The sequence below is a fragment of the Myxocyprinus asiaticus genome, chromosome 12 (genome assembly GCF_019703515.2).
Source record: "Myxocyprinus asiaticus isolate MX2 ecotype Aquarium Trade chromosome 12, UBuf_Myxa_2, whole genome shotgun sequence".
Lineage (NCBI taxonomy): Eukaryota > Metazoa > Chordata > Actinopteri > Cypriniformes > Catostomidae > Myxocyprinus > Myxocyprinus asiaticus.
The window spans coordinates 11,407,651-11,423,774 of record NC_059355.1 but is presented as its reverse complement, the minus strand read 5'-3'; the positions used below and the strand labels follow the sequence as shown (position 1 = coordinate 11,423,774).

The 16,124-nt window shown below is 39.0% G+C and overlaps 1 protein-coding gene across 4 annotated transcripts in view; it reads right to left on the bottom strand.

Moving 5' to 3' along the window:
- Positions 1-16,124, bottom strand: part of LOC127448666 (serine/threonine-protein kinase tousled-like 1-B) — a 52,159-nt gene that overhangs the window by 29,203 nt on the left and 6,832 nt on the right. The gene's annotated exons all lie outside the window — the stretch shown is intronic.

Sequence of the window (16,124 nt, the reverse complement as noted above, 5' to 3'; positions counted from 1 at the left end):
ATTTAATCATTATAAATATAACATTATAAAAATAAGAATTCAGATAATTAAAATGCATTACATTATTGTGGCAAATAGGGCTGGGCGATAAAACGATCTCAATATTTATCGCGATAAAAAAAAATCCACGATAACGATGGTAAGCTTGAGTAATTTTCAATATTTAGCTTATGTTATACATCTAGACATCAGGTGCGTGTCGCTAAAAATGCGATAAAAGCAGTTCAGCTTTCTCAGACTGTATGAAGTTGCTAACGTTAGCTGCCTTGCTAGATAAGGCAACGCCGATCACCGCGGTCTGGATCCCGGGTTGATTCCATCTGGACCGCAAGAATTCATGAAGGAGGTTACGCCCTCTCATTGTCTCTATTGAGAAGCACGAAAAAACAACAGGGCTGTGTACAACAGCACTGATCTTTCTGCGCTTTATCCTTGAATATTTTTCTCTAGCACCAAACATGCTTCATTTATGCCCTGTCCCGCTCCGCACACGTTGCCTCTTTACCCCGCATGCGAGTAGACATGAGGCACTGCGTAAGTTAACGTGGTTCTAAAGCGCCTTTAGACAATAACGTTTTTTAATCAGCATGTTACAAGCCTTTAATAACAAATGGATTTCTGCTCTAATTTTGTACAAATTAATCAGATGTCATCATCTCTGAAATGGATGACAAGGAAGGACAATAAAATTACTAGTTGGTAGCCTAGTATTTCTCACTTTAATGAAAATATAAAAACGGTCCACTTAGACTTTTGCATTTTCAAAAATTTCTCTCAGGGGATACCCCTAAACCCCCATACAGTATCACTCCTCAGTCACAAGGGCTTCTGAATGTAAGGAAATATAAAAATATAACATTTGAATATAAACATATTAAAACAAATACTGGACTGCTGTCATTATGCTTCAAAATGAACAGATGATCTTTTAACATTCATATCCAACTGCACTCGATTGATGAACTCTATAAAATATTTTTATATTTTGCCAGAAGATCCCTCAGAACCCACTGCTTTGGCTGTCTCTGGACCCGCAATGCAGTTTTGTAGAGATTATTTAGGATTCTTTTTTAACTCTTCTGCCAACATGGAATTTCAAAAAATTGTGCAATGTGCAAATGTGAACGTATATAGTGATAAATATCGGCATCAAACGATATGAAAAATAATACATATTTTTGGCCATATCGCCCAGCCCTAGTGGCAGATGAGTAAAGCATTGATAAGACAAAAAGTGGCTTTAGATGGCAATACAATATCCATATACAGTACAGTGCATTCAGAAAGTATTCAGACCCCTTCATTTTTTTTTCTCACATATTTGTTATGTTGCAGACTTATGCTAAAATGCTTTCAAAAATATATAATTATAATAATATATATATATATATATATATATATATATATATATATATATATATATATACACACACACACACACACACTCTCTCTCACACTCTCTCTCCTGGTCAAAAGTTTTGAAACATTTATTCTTTATTATAATTTTTTTTCACATTTTAGAATAATAGTAAAGTCATTAAAACTATGGAATAACATAAATGGAACTATGGGAATTATGTTGTGACCAAACAAAATCCAAAATAAATCAAAACTGTGTTATATTTTAGCATCTTCAAAGTAGTCACCCTTTGCCTAGAATTTTCAGAAATGCACTCTTGACATTTTCTCAACCAACTTCTTGAGGTATCACCATGGGATGCTTTTTAAACAGTCTAGAAGGAGTTCCCATCTATGTTGGGCACTTATTGGCTGCTTTTCTTTATCATTTGGTCCAAGTCATTCATATTATATATATATATATAAGGAACGTTTGCTATGACTAATTTGACTGTCGTTTAAATGGAAGTTTTGTAACCGACTAGTCAATTAGTCTAAAGAGAAACCACCCAACAGTAAAAAAAAAAAAAAAATACATGTTTTTATGCGACCCATTTAAAATACTTAATCTATTCCAAATCCGATGCTAAATTCCACTGAAAAGGGGCATTTATCTGTGACGTGCTCGCCTTGAATTATGACCATTGTACATTAAATATAGAACATGACAAGCATTCACTGAATCAACGTTAGCGAATATTTAACAGACATATTTATTGAAAATAATTGAATAAATAGTGCAGGGTCAATGGAACAACCCTAATAGCCTGTTCTAAATGGAAATCACCAAGTAAAAGTTACTTAACATATTAAAACAGTCAGGACATTTTTGAAAATAATTAACAGGTAGACTAAGCCAAATCTATGAGAGAGAAAAAAATGCACTGAAAAGTTGTGCGTATTTCACAACGTGCAGTCATACATTAGCCATTGATCTAATATGACAGCTGTTCGGTAAAGAACGTCAACCAATAACAGTTACGATGTTAAAAAAACAAACAAAAAAAACAAAAAAAAAGAAATTGCTATAGGGCAGAAAAAAATAGGCCTGTGATTTAGCCTGCAATAAACCTAATGTATTCTAAACATGACGTGCACACAGAATAAAAGATAGTTTAACACATTAAGCAGTCGGCACCTCATTGAAAATAGCCTTCTTAATCAGCATATTTTAAAAAAACAAAACAAAAAATGGCAACCCTAGCCTAAAACAGTCATTTTCTAGGCTACTTACTCAAAAGCATCCATTTTTTGATGAGCAAAATTAACATGTCAACATGGTCCGGTGAAAGACTGGACTTGACTCACCTGAGGCCATTATCCTGCGCTTGAAAAAGCCTGCACAGCAGAGAAATTACGTACAAGCATGCACAAATGTAAAGAAGACTCAAATGTGAAAACATCCTTAGGGACTTTCAAACATTTGGAAAGCCGATTCCCGCACCACCATGGTTTCATAACTACTTTGCTGAGTTTGATTGTCTAGCGAGAGGACATTTTCCTGCGCGTGCCACGAGTGAGAGAGGGAAGAAGCACGCGCAGCCTGAGGTGAAATTAAACTCTTTATCTGCTCCAGATATCCTCTTTTTAAATAATATTTGTATTATTAATTCTATTTAAAATATGTAACATTAATATGACAGTAATTTAAGTGCAGCATCTGTAAAAATATAAAGCCAAACGTAAATGTGTAAAAATTATCATCAGTTTAATGGGGGGGAAATATTAACCGACTAGTAATTTCAGTGTCGTCTAGCCACATCAGAACCGTTTAATCGACTAGTCTCGCACATCCCTAATATATATATCACATCAATCTACACAATACCCCATAAGGACGAAGCAAAAAACAAGATTTTTCATAACTTTGCAAACTTAATGAAAAGAAAGAAACTGAAATATCACATTCAGTATTCATTAACTCAGTACTTAGTTGAAGCACCTTTGGCAGCGATTACAGCCTCAAGTCTTTTTGGGTATAATACGACAAGCTTTGCACACCTGGATTTGGAGATTTTCTGCCATTCTTCTCTGCAGATCTTCTCAAGCTCTGTCAGGTTGGATGCGGACCGTCGGTAGACAGCCATTTTCAGGTCTCTCCAGAGATGTTCGATTGGGTTCATGTCCGGGCCACTCAAGGACATTCACAGAGTTGTCCCTTAGCCACTCTTGCATTGTCTTGGCTGTGTGCTTAGGTTCACTGTACTGTTGGAAGGTGAACCTTCGGCCCAGTCTGAGGTCCTGAGCGCTCTGGACCAGGTTTTCATTAAGGATATCTCTGTATTTTGCTACATTCAGCTTTCCTTCAACCCTGACCAATCCCCCAGTCCCTGCCGCTGAAAAACACCCCCACAGCATGATGCTACCACCACAATGCTTCACCGTTGGGATGATACTGCGCAGGTGATGAGCGGTGCCTGGTTTCTTCCAGACATGACGCTTGGAACAGAGGCCAAACAGTTCAATCTTTGTTTCATCAGACCAGTGAATCTTGTTTCTCACTGTCTGAGAGTTCGTTAGGTGCTTTCCAAGCAGGCTTTCATGTGTCTTGCACTGAGGAAAGGCGTGAGGTGGAGTGTTGCAGTGATGGTTCTCCTTCTGCAAGTTTCTCCCATCTCCACACATGATCTCTGGAGCTCAACCAGAGTGACCATCGTGTTCTTGGTCACCTCTCTTACCAAGGCCCTTCTTCCCCGATTGCTCAGTTTGGCTGGGCGGCCAGCTCTAGGAAGAGTCCTGATTGTTCCAAACTTCTTCCATTTAAGAATTATGGAGGCCACTGTGCTCTTGGGAACCTTCATTGCAGCCGAAAGTTTTTGTAGCCTTCCCAGATCTTTGCCTCATCACAATCCTGTCTCTGAGCTCTGAAGGCAGTTCCTTTGACCTCATGGCTTGGTTTTTGCTCTGATATGCATTTTCAGCTGTGCAACCTTACATAGACAGGTGTGTGCCTTTCCAAATCATGTCAAATCAATGGAATTTGCCACAAGTGGACTCGAATCAAAGTGTAGAAACATCTCAAAGATGATCCAGAAGTATGGGATGCACCTGAGCTAAATTTCAAGTGTCATAACAAATGGTCTGAATACTTATGTCAATGTGATATTTGAGCTTTATTTATTTTTATTTTTTTTATACATTTGCAAAGTTATGAAAAATCTGGTTTTTGCTTTGTCATTATGGAGTATGGAGTGTAGATTGATGTAAAAAATTTTTTTTTAGCATTTTAACATAAGGCTGCAACATAGAAAATGTGAAAAAATGATGGGGTCTGAATACTTTCTGAATGCACTGTAATTAAACACAAGCCTATCATTGGCCTACAATCAATTTTGCAATTAAATTCGTCAATCTGTCAGAGATAGATTTATTATCAGGGCTTTTCTAAGGACAGGTCAATGAACAAATGCATCGCATCAAACAGCGTTTTTAGGTAGTGGATTGTTGTCTGTACAGCTGCGTGTTGCCTAAACAGCTAGAGTTTCACTTACTGCCCCCTGCTGAAAACAGGTGGTCCTTCAAGCTTGAATTGCCCTGAAGGCAGGAATATTCCTTATTATGGTCCGGGGACATGACTAATTGCTTTAATTATTTTAATGCATTTTTTAAATATAATTAAAATCACACCAAAAATTGAAAAGTATGCAAAAAAATGTCCTACTCCCTTAAAGATATTAAAGAAATAAGTGCCCTGCGATATCTCACCGGTCTCTTTGACAGCTGTAGTCTTTGTATACAGCAAACAAACATGTGTCTGCGGACTGCGGACATTTACGCTTTTCACCTGTCAATCATTTGCCTCTTCTCATAGTGTTGCTTTTGAAGCGGATCATTGAGGACATGATTCATAATATTTGTCAGCTGAGGGCGCTATTGTGCCACTGTTGAATTTTACACCCACATTAACAAATAATGCAGCTCGGTTTTGGTCTCAATTATTTTTGGAAGGGGGGTTTTGGAATGAGGGGGCGTGGCTAATTCAACAGCTCAGTCACGTGAAAGCTTCAGAATGCTAAACCACCATACAGCCTTAATTAAATTATTATTGTGGGACCCAGTCAAGTTTTTTTATTATAGTATAACTGAATCATTGAGGATTAGATTTGTTTTATATAAAATATATTTCTGTTCTGTTCACCTTCATCTGGAGCTTTTATTTTGACACTGAAATTGCAGTTTGTAGTTTACAATGTCTGTCACCTCATTTTCTTTTATACTGTGCCGCCTTTTGCAGATTTGTATAATAACTCATTTTTTATTATATAAAAAAATGATGCGTAAAAACAATTAATGCAATTAATTCACCTTCTAAGGCATGCACATGTACATAGAGCAACAATTAAAAATAGCGCAGACGGAATGCAAGAACGCATACTTTGAGAACTGGACACATTGACATAATGCAAAACAGATTGCTGTCAACTGCAGGCTTATTCAGTGATAGAATAAAACACAATATATTGAGTTCTTAAGCCTCTTATTGTCTAAACGATGCTTTATTCATCTGCCACAATAATGCAATTTATGTCAAACTGAATTTCAATCAGTATAAGAGCTGCAACAACTAATCGATAAATATCGATAATGGAAATCATTGACAACAAATTTCATTACTGATTAGTTGGATATATGTTCCGTCAGTGACGTCACTTTACAGCCTGGTAAAAAATGTGTTGCATGATGAAACTTGTTTGAAAAAGTATGGAGTCAAGTTGAAGCGGGAAAAAACACGACCCAAGTTGTCCAGCACACGAGAGCACTTTATAAACACTTGTGGACCGGTTGCTGCGTCAGGGCATGTACCGTTTGATGCACTTGAGAGTTGTTTCTCTCCAGCAAATAACTTACATTTTACTGCTACTGTTTTATGTTTTATAATGTACGTTACGAATTCAAAATCAGGCGCAAATTTCCGCGCATTTTGCAAAACTGTTTGTTTTTATGACATGCGAGCCTCCGTTAAACTTCACTGAGCAAATGAATGCGCACATCCACATCAATCAAACCGATCGTAATGGAGAAAGGGAGCGCAATCATTTGAATTAAACTTGTGCAACATCATACCTTGATTTCAATTTCAATGTAATCAATTGTGCAGCTTTCATGGATATCACACTGATGTCTCAGAGGTCCAACTGTGCCAGGTTTTATCAGTGCATAATACAATGAGCACCGGGATGAGACTTTTCAGCACAAGAGTGAATCTGCACTGCATTCACAGATGATTATACTGTATTAAAATTATAAAAATAAATATTTGCTTCAGCCTTTCCCTTTTTCGGCTAAATGTAAGAATGTTTTTTTGTTGTATGTACAAATTGAGTAGCTTGAGTGTCAAAATAAAGAAATAAAGATAAATAAAATGTATATAATGCTGAATATAATGTATAATAATGCTAAGGGTCCTGGAAATTTGATAGTCCTGAATGCCAAATGTAATGTCTGATTTCACCAGTAAACTAATTCCATGGCAAACATTATTTTACTGGATATGCATAGGCCAACACATATTTTTGAAAAGAATAGTTTAGAAAAATGTAATCAGTGACAATCCTATTTTAAAACCTGCTTTAATAGCAGACTTTTTGTTTTCATAATCACATTTGACCATATCGCCATACTGATGTTATTTTGATTAATTGTGCAACCCTGAAGGATCATAAAATTAGTCTACTGATGCGCTGTTTATGTAACTTAAAGGCTAAATAAAAGCACAGTAAAATCATTGTAATATTCGCAATACTGCTTAATTTTATATCGTCAGCATAATCACTGCACTTAGATCGTGAATATTCAACATATCGCCTAGTGGTAGACCAATATATCACCACACTGATTAATCTCCAAAAACTACTGACAGCTGTCAATAGTCAATGCAAATTTTCTTTTTGCATGTGTTGTGAAAACAAGCATTCATTTCATTTGGGCAATGTTGCAAACCTCTAATTTGCCATCATTAAGTTGTATTATGCATATACAGGCATCATATCATCCACCCTGCTCTCTAGGCATTTTTATCGGCCTGAAAATCGAAAACTGAAAATGTTTGCTTTTGCATGATGCTGCATATATGCCAACAGATGTCAGTACAAAGTGTAAGTGCAAAACAAACAAAAATGTACAAAATTATATGTAAAGTAAGTGAAAGTAAACTTGTGAAAGGTCTTTGGTTTTTAATGAAAGCTGAAATAGTATTCATTTTCCTCAAAAATGTCTCCAGCATTTTTCTAGCTTCTTCGAATTAAAAATTTCCACCTGCCTTTCTGGACATTTTCCACACTCTACAGCAAAGTTCAGCCAGTGGCCAGTGACGGAGTCAGGAAGATGAACTCAGAAACAGGAATTACTACTAGACAGTTCCTGCTCACCATCAGCTGATACCAGTAGTTCAGTTCCATCTGTGACCAACTCTATTTTTAGTCTTAAAATGCTTGTGGTGACAAAATATCTACCATTTCACAAAAAATTACTATGCAAAAAAACAAACAAAAAAGAAACAACATAATAAAGTCTACATACATCAATGTGTCCTTTACATCATTACAGATTACATTTGGTAATAATACAGACTACCGACACTTTAATCATGGCCGACCAAAATACTCCAGCAGTAAGATTCAGAGGGAAATTCCACACACAGAATTCAAAGTATAACTGTTCGCAACGCACTTTAACATACTCTGACATAAGCTATTTCTGGGTGAACCGGAACATACAATGAGGCAAAAAAACTGGAATTGATTCATTCTTGAAAAAAGTTGGCATATACAAGGAGCCAGGTGGCTGAAGGGGAGTAAATGCGGAACGTCACAGAATGACATATTTGAGATATATTGAATGAATGAATGCACAATGAATCAAAATAAAATCATTTTTAAACCACAAAGGGCTGGGATTTAATTCAATAAATGTACAGTTTGAATGTGCTTAAATCACATTCTCAGAATAATTAAAACACAGCCTTTTGCTGTTTAATAAGCACACGTCGGGAGATGAAATCCAGTGTCAACTGTCCAACATCTCGGTGATGCTGACGAAGGTTGTTGCTGACTTGGAGGATCTCACTGTAATACGTCGATCGATTACGGCGATGGGAACAAAATTCTCTGAACTGGTCACAAGAGTGACAGAAGTTGAAAAATGAATCAATTATCTGGAATCTTTGGAAAGGGAATTATCTGCTAATCCAGCTGCATCCCAAACAGACTTGGAACACATTTTGGAAAAACTTGAATATTTCGAAAATATGAACCGAAGGAATAACATACGAATTGTTGGAATTCCTGAGCATGAAGAGGGCAGAGATATGGTGAAATTCCTTGATGAGCTCTTCCCGAATCTGCTCGACATAAACTGGAAATCGAGTGAGCTCACAGAGTCCCGTCTCGGAGATCTGCTGAGGGAGACGGGCCCCGATCAATCCTGGCCAAATTTCTGAGATCATCCAATAAAGATCTCGTGTTGCGCCAGACGAGGAGCAAAGGAAATCTTTCTTGGAAGAATCACAATATTTTCTTGTTCCCGGACTTTGCGAATTCAACAAGAGAGAAACGCGATCGGTACAAGGAATGTAAGAAACTCTTACATCAACGGAAGATCGCTTTTGCACTGATGTTTCTGGCCAAACTGAGAATAGACACCAAGGTACAAAGTATTTTTATGCCTCAAAAAGGCACTGGCCTTCATACAAACTATGGGTGAGTAAACCATTGGGCGTTCCTATGTGAGTGGACTGACTCGCTGTTCAGTGTCTCAACTGTCCGAGGAAGCTGGGCTCCATTTTTGTTTCTTTTTGAGTTGGCTCTGCCTAGTGGCTGTAGTTTGTTTTGTGGCATGACACTCCAAGAAACTTTTGCATTGACGGAAGAACGCTTTTACACTGAACTTCCCGGCCAGATTGAGAATGGACACTATGGATGACCGCAAAATATCTACATGCTCACATAAAGGACATCTTTTATTAAGTTGTCGGTCTGAGTAAGTCATGATGTATTGTTTTCTGCGGCCTCCGAGTGAATTTGACTCTTGATCATCTGAGGAACCGGGATGCCTATTTTGTTTCTTTATGTGCTGGCTCCACCTAGCGGCTGGAGTTTGTTTTGTGGAATAATACTCCTTTGGGTCAGCTGTGGATGAATCTGATTGTTCTTTGTGCTTGCGCCTCCTGTTGGCAGGAATTTGTTTCGTGGAGTATTTTTAAGGGACATTAGAATGATTACGTCATCTGCTGCACTCATAACAGCCAGCTCACTGTACACTTGTCCGTCTGTCCGAGGAAACTGAATGGCTTTATATCAGCTGGAGTTTGTTTTGTGGAGGAACACACCTTCAAGACAGTTTTGTGAATGAATCTACATGTTCTTTGTGTTTATTCTGCCTATTGGCTGGAGTTTGTTTTACAGTATTTCTGTTATATAATTTTGCCTCACAAAACCTGTGCAGAAGCACCGGACTTCAGCAATCCGATGGCAAAGTTGTCGTGGGGGTTCTCGCAGGCGTACATGGACCTTCTGAGTTTAGAGAGATTGACGCCGGTCAGCGCTGTCGTGCACGGGGTTAATGCACACGGTTTTCTTTTTTCTGTTTGTTTTGTTCGGGGGAAGTTCGGGGGTTTGATTGTTGCATTAATGGGAAATGTGGTCTGTATAATCTTGCTTTTGACACAATTTATTTATTTATTTATTTTTTATCAATATGTCAATTGTTAATATGAATGGATTGTCTCTTTCCACATGGAACGTCAATGGATTGGGGTACCCCATAAAAAGAAGGTAGGTTATTTATTTTCTTAAGCGTAAGAAATATGATATAATATTTCTTCAAGAAACGCATCTTTCCCCACAGGAAGCTGAAAAAATTGGGAAGACGGGGACATGTTTTTGTTTAGTGCTGGCACAAGTAAGAGCAGGGGGGTCATTATATTGATAAACATCTACAATTCAAATTTCTCAAACAGATTAAAGAAAATAGGAAGAGTCATTATTGTTTTAGCAGACATTCAGGGGCAAAGGTTGATTTTGGCTAATATTTACGCACCTAACGCTGATGATCAGGGCTTTTTTATAGATCTTGAAGGGATGTTGCAAACCGCTAGCACCCCTCATGATATAATATTGGGAGGAGATTTTAATTTATTGATTGGACTCGATATTTGATCATAGTGAAGCAAAAGTGTGTAAGCCCCCTAGAGCAACATTGACACTTCACAGGATGTGTAAAAATCTTGGTCTTGCAGATATCTGGCGACTATTGAACCCATCTGGTAGGGATTATACATTTTTTTTCATCAGTTCATAAGATTTATTCTGGAATAGATTTTTGTTTTTATATCTAAATCCCTCATTCCATCTGTTGTTGACTGCTCAATTGGAAACATCTTAGTCTCAGATCATGCCCTGGTGAGTTTAGAGATGTTGCCACATACAAAGAAAAAGAAATCATATAGTTGGCGTTTTAATGTATCCCTTCTGCAAAATCCTGATTTCCAACAAATGTTAAAGACTGAAATCAATGTTTATATGGAGACCAACTGGTCCTCAGTATCCTCTGTGGGAGTGGCTTTGGAGGCACTTAAGGCAGTTCTTAGGGGTCGGATCATACAATATGCCTCATTCATCAAAAAATCCAAAGCACGAGAACTCGTGGAGTTGGAAGAGAATACTAAAAGTGCCGAGGCAGAGCTGAAGTGCCGAATGTCATCTGATGGCCTCAGAGAATTGACCCGACTGAAATATAGATATAATACTATTTTGTCGCAGAAAGTGGAGTTTTGGTTGTTCAGGGCAAGACAGTCAAACTCTGAGTCAGGGGACAAAACAGGGAAGCTTTTAGCTAGATATATAAAACAGAGAGTGTCTTTTTCTACCATTACCTCAGTGAAATCTGCTGGTGGTGAAATTTTTACCTCAGCCATTGATATTAATAATACTTTTAAAGGTACTTCTATCTTGAGCTCTATAGATCCACATCTTCGTCTACTGAGGAATATATTAGAAAATTTGTGGAACCATTAGAACTTCCTCTATTGACAACTGAGCAAAAAAAATTACCTTGAATCTGAGATAACCTTGGAGGAGCTTGACGGGGTAATTAAGGCCTTGCCTTCAGGCAAGGCTCCGGGGCCAGATGGTTTTGCCACTGAATTGTTTAGATCTTATGCTACAGAAGTGGCTCCACTTTTGCTAGAAGTTTATTTAGAATCATTAAAGAACGTAAAGCTTCCCCCAACCATGACACAAGCCCGGATCAGTCTGATCCTTAAAAAGGACAAAGATCCAAGCGAGTGTAAGAGTTACTGTCCAATTTCACTAATTCAGCTAAATGTAAAAATATTCTCAAAAAATTTGGCTAATCGATTAAGTTATGACATCTCTTATACATATAGATTAGGTGGAGTTTATGAGGGGCCGCAGCTCTTCTGACAACATTAGGCATTTCATCAATATCAGTGGCGAATGATCAGACTCCGGTCGCTGCCATCTCACTTGATGCCGAAAAGGCGTTTGATATGGTAGAATGGGATTATCTTTTTAAAATTTTGGAAATATATGGGTTCAGGAGTACATTTATTGGTTGGATTAAGTTACTTTATAGATACCCTGTAGTGGCGGTTCGAACAAATGGATTAATTTCAGATTATTTTACTAATAGGGGCACTCGTCAGGGTTGCCCTCTTTCCCCATTATTGTCTTGCCCTGGAACCATTATCATCTGCAATAAGAAAGGAGGAGGACTTTCCAGGGGTGGTGGGAGGTGTGGCGCATAAGCTTTTGCTTTACGCAGATGATATTTTATTTGTCTCTGACCCTACTAGATCTATGCCTTGCCTCCACAGAATTATTAATTCCTTTAAGTTTTCAGGATACAAAGTCAACTGGTCTAAATCCCAAGCTTTGGTTTTGACAGCGTAATGCCCAGCGACGGCTTTCCAGCCGGGCGCTTTCCAGTGGCCCAATCAGGGCATTAAGTATCTGGGCATTTTATTCCCAGCAAAATTGTGTGATTTAGTTAGAGTTAATTTTGACCCCTTAATAAAATGGTTTGTGCGATGTGGGCAGGTGGGCTTCATTGCATTTATCTATCTATGATCAGGAAAGTTAATGTTATTAAAATTAAATGTATTCCAAAATTCAACTACCTGCTACAGTCTCTCCCTATAGATGTCCCCCTCTCTTATTTCAAGCAATTTGACAACATAGCGAAGTCCTACATTTGGAATGGTAAGCGTCCCAGATTACATTCCAATAAGTTACTTAGGCCAATTGACAAAGGTGGGCAAGGCCTACCCAAGATTTTATTTTATGCATTTGGTCTCAGACATTTGGCTCATTGGTCACTTCCACCTGAGAGAGCCCCTCCCTGGTTCTGTATAGAACAGGAAGTTCTTGCCCCTATTTCACCATTGCAGAGCCTACATCCCGTTATCTCGCATTTGAACGGTATGGACAAAGGTGTCCAGAGTGTTTAATTCAGACATTTATTTAAATGTTGCCTCGAGCATATGGCTGAACCCCAAATTATGCATCAACAAGTCCCCTTTTTGCTGGTCAGAACGGATTGGAGGGGGGGGGGGGGGTTACTACACTCAGTGACCTATATGAGAGTTGAGTGCTGAGATCCTTTCAAAATTTGGTTAAACTTTTTGGAATTCCCAGATCTCAGTTCTATAAGTATTTACAGTTGAGCCACCTGATTTGTACTGTTTTTGGGAGTGGTTTACACCCCCCTAAAGAGGCAGATACTCTGGAAGTGGTGATTACTGCTTTTGGAAAAGGTCATGAGCATCGGTGTATTACTCCCTGTTAATTCAGAGTCTGGGGGAAGGAGCTTCAGCTTCTCTTAAGAGTTTGAGGGAGAAGGATCTGGGCTTGGTATTGGAGGAGGGAGTGTGGGCTAGGATTCTAAAAAATTTCAAATCTGCATCTAGAGATGCAAGGGTTCGCCTTATGCAATTCAAGATTTTACATAGAGTCTATTGGACCCTCTCTAGATTGAATAGGCTTGGTCTTAAAGACAAACCCACCTGCTGGCGATGTCAATCAGAAGATGGAGACACAGCCCATGTTTTTGGGGGTGTCGTAAGATTCAAGAATTTTGGCTGACGGTGCACAGTTTTGTGTGTGATGTGTTGGGCACTCAGGTCTCGTTTTGCCCCAGACTCTGTATTTTGGGAGATGGGAAGGTCATGGATTTGGAGGATAAGTACATGAAGGACTGGGTTTTGACCAGTGTGATGATTGGTAGGCAGGTTATTTTGAGGAGTTGGAAGTCGGATGGAGCACCCTCATTCCCGGAGTGGTGCGTGGAGATGGGGAGGGTGGCTGCCTTCGAGGAGGGGTCAAGCAGAAGGATGAGTGTTAGGGATTTTTATAATAAGAAATTGGGCAGTTACCTAGCATTTTTGGGGGAATCTCAAGGAGGGGCGGTGGAGGGAGTAATTTAGAGTTTTTTTTTTAATTTTTATTATACTTGATTATTGTATTTTCTTTTTGTGTGTGTGTGTGTGTCTATATTCTATTGACCACAGGAGTGATCATGGGGGGGGTCAGGGTGGGAGTTTGGTAGGGGGAGGGGATATGGTGGGGGTTTAATGTTTAAAGTGATTGATTCATTATACGTTGTTGTTTTTGTGTGTGTGTTAATTTATGAATCAATAAAAATGTTAATAACAAACAAAAGTTTTCAAAAGACTGAAATTTTACAACAAACCCAACTAATACTGATGGGGGGCTAGATGCCCTATGACAGAAAGAAACGATTATTTCTCTAGATGTACACTTTCTTGCTATTAACAGTTTTTCTTGATTCCTTACATAAATCATACAAACACACACATACATATTAATCCCCTCCCCCCGAACATTCCCCCACACCCGACACAAACACGCACTACAGTGGTCACCAACAATAAGAACATCATAAATAATAAAACATTAAAAAAAATTATATACTTTCAAACAACATCTATTCTAGAATAAATCTTATGGATTGATGAAAAGAATGTACAGTCCCTCTCAGATGGGTTCAAAACCTTGGTCTTACAGATATTTGGAGAATTTTTACACATCCTTCCACATTGTTGCACTAGGGGGCTTACACAGTTTTTTCACCAAACAAACAGAAAAAAGAAAAATGTGCGCATTAAACCCACGCAAGACAGCGCCAACTGGCGTCCATCTCTCCAAACTCAAACAGTCCATGCACGCCTACGAGAACCCCTGTGACAACTAGCCGTCGGATTGCTCAAGTCCGTTGTTTCTACACAAAGTTTGTTTTACACAGCAAAAGATATTCTATAAATCAAACTCTAGCCAACAGGCAGAATAAACACTAAGAGTGTACAGCCTCATCCATAAAACTGTCCTAAAAGGTGTATTATTCTACAAAATAAACTCCAGCCGCCAGGTGGAACCAGCACAAAAAGAGCGAGCAGATTCTTCACAGTCAAACGAATGTTCAGTGAGCTGGTCCATTTGGCTGCAACATGAGTGCAAGCAAATGACTTACTCCAAAGACAGGAATACTCCACAAAATAAACTCCAGCCGATAGGCGGACTAAGCACAAAGAGTGTGTAGATTCATCCACAAAACTGTCCCGAAGGTGTGTTGCTTTACATAATAAACTCCAGCCGCTGGGCAGAGCCAGCACAAAAAAAACAAAACAAAAAAAACGCCCAGAATCTTCAAACAGTCAAGCAAATGTTCAGTGAGCCAGTCCACTCGTCTGCAACGCAAGTACCACAAGGTGACTTACTCCATTGACTTTATGAAGGTCATCGCTTGCTGTGGGCATGTAAATGTTGTATGGCCATCCTTAGCATCTATTCTCAATATGGCTGGGAATATCAGTGCAAAAGCGACCTTCCGTTGATGTAAAAAATTTCTTGCATTCCTTGAATCGATCGCGTTTCTCTCGTCAAGTTCGCAAAGTCTGGGAACAAGAAAATGCTGTGGATCTTCCATGAAAGCCTTCCTTTACTCGCGTAACACAAGATCTTTATCGGATGATTGATCAGGGCCTTCCACGGATCGCCGAACCGGAACCCTGTGAGCTCGCTCGATTTCCAGCTTATGGCCTGCTATGTCACGCAGACTCGGAAAGAGCCCATCCAGTTTTTTCACCATATCCTGTCCTCCTTCGCCCTCAGGAAATCCGACGATACGGATGTTATTCCACCAGCTACGGTTTTCCTCCAACTTCTCCCAGACACGCTCCAAATCCACCTTGGTTGCTAGCGGATTAGCAGATAATTCCCTCTCTGATGACTCCAGATAATCGTTTCTCAACATCCCCCACTCTTGTAACCATAACAGTGAATTTCACACCATGGCAGTGATCGATCGACATATAACAGCAAGATCCTCCAAGTCAGCAACGACCTTTTTCAGCATTGCCGACATGTTCAACATCTCACGCCGCATTTCCCGAATCTCTCAGACCAAATCGACTCCCAGGCCCGCGGCCTCCTCGGGGGTATCAGCTTGAGGACGTAAGTGTCTTTTAATGTCTCCAGAGAACGAGGATTTTTAATTCTTTGACATTGTCCTCCTAGAACAGTTATGGAACAGAGTGTTTCAAATCTCACCGGTTTATGTCATTAAAAGTGTTAAAACTAGCAAAGTGCGCAGAGCTCGCCGTGTGTGACGGGACACTCAAAAAAACATATGAGATGCAACACAATGGCCAAAGAAATCTGTTGGAATGTGTATACAGGATGTAGCAGCGG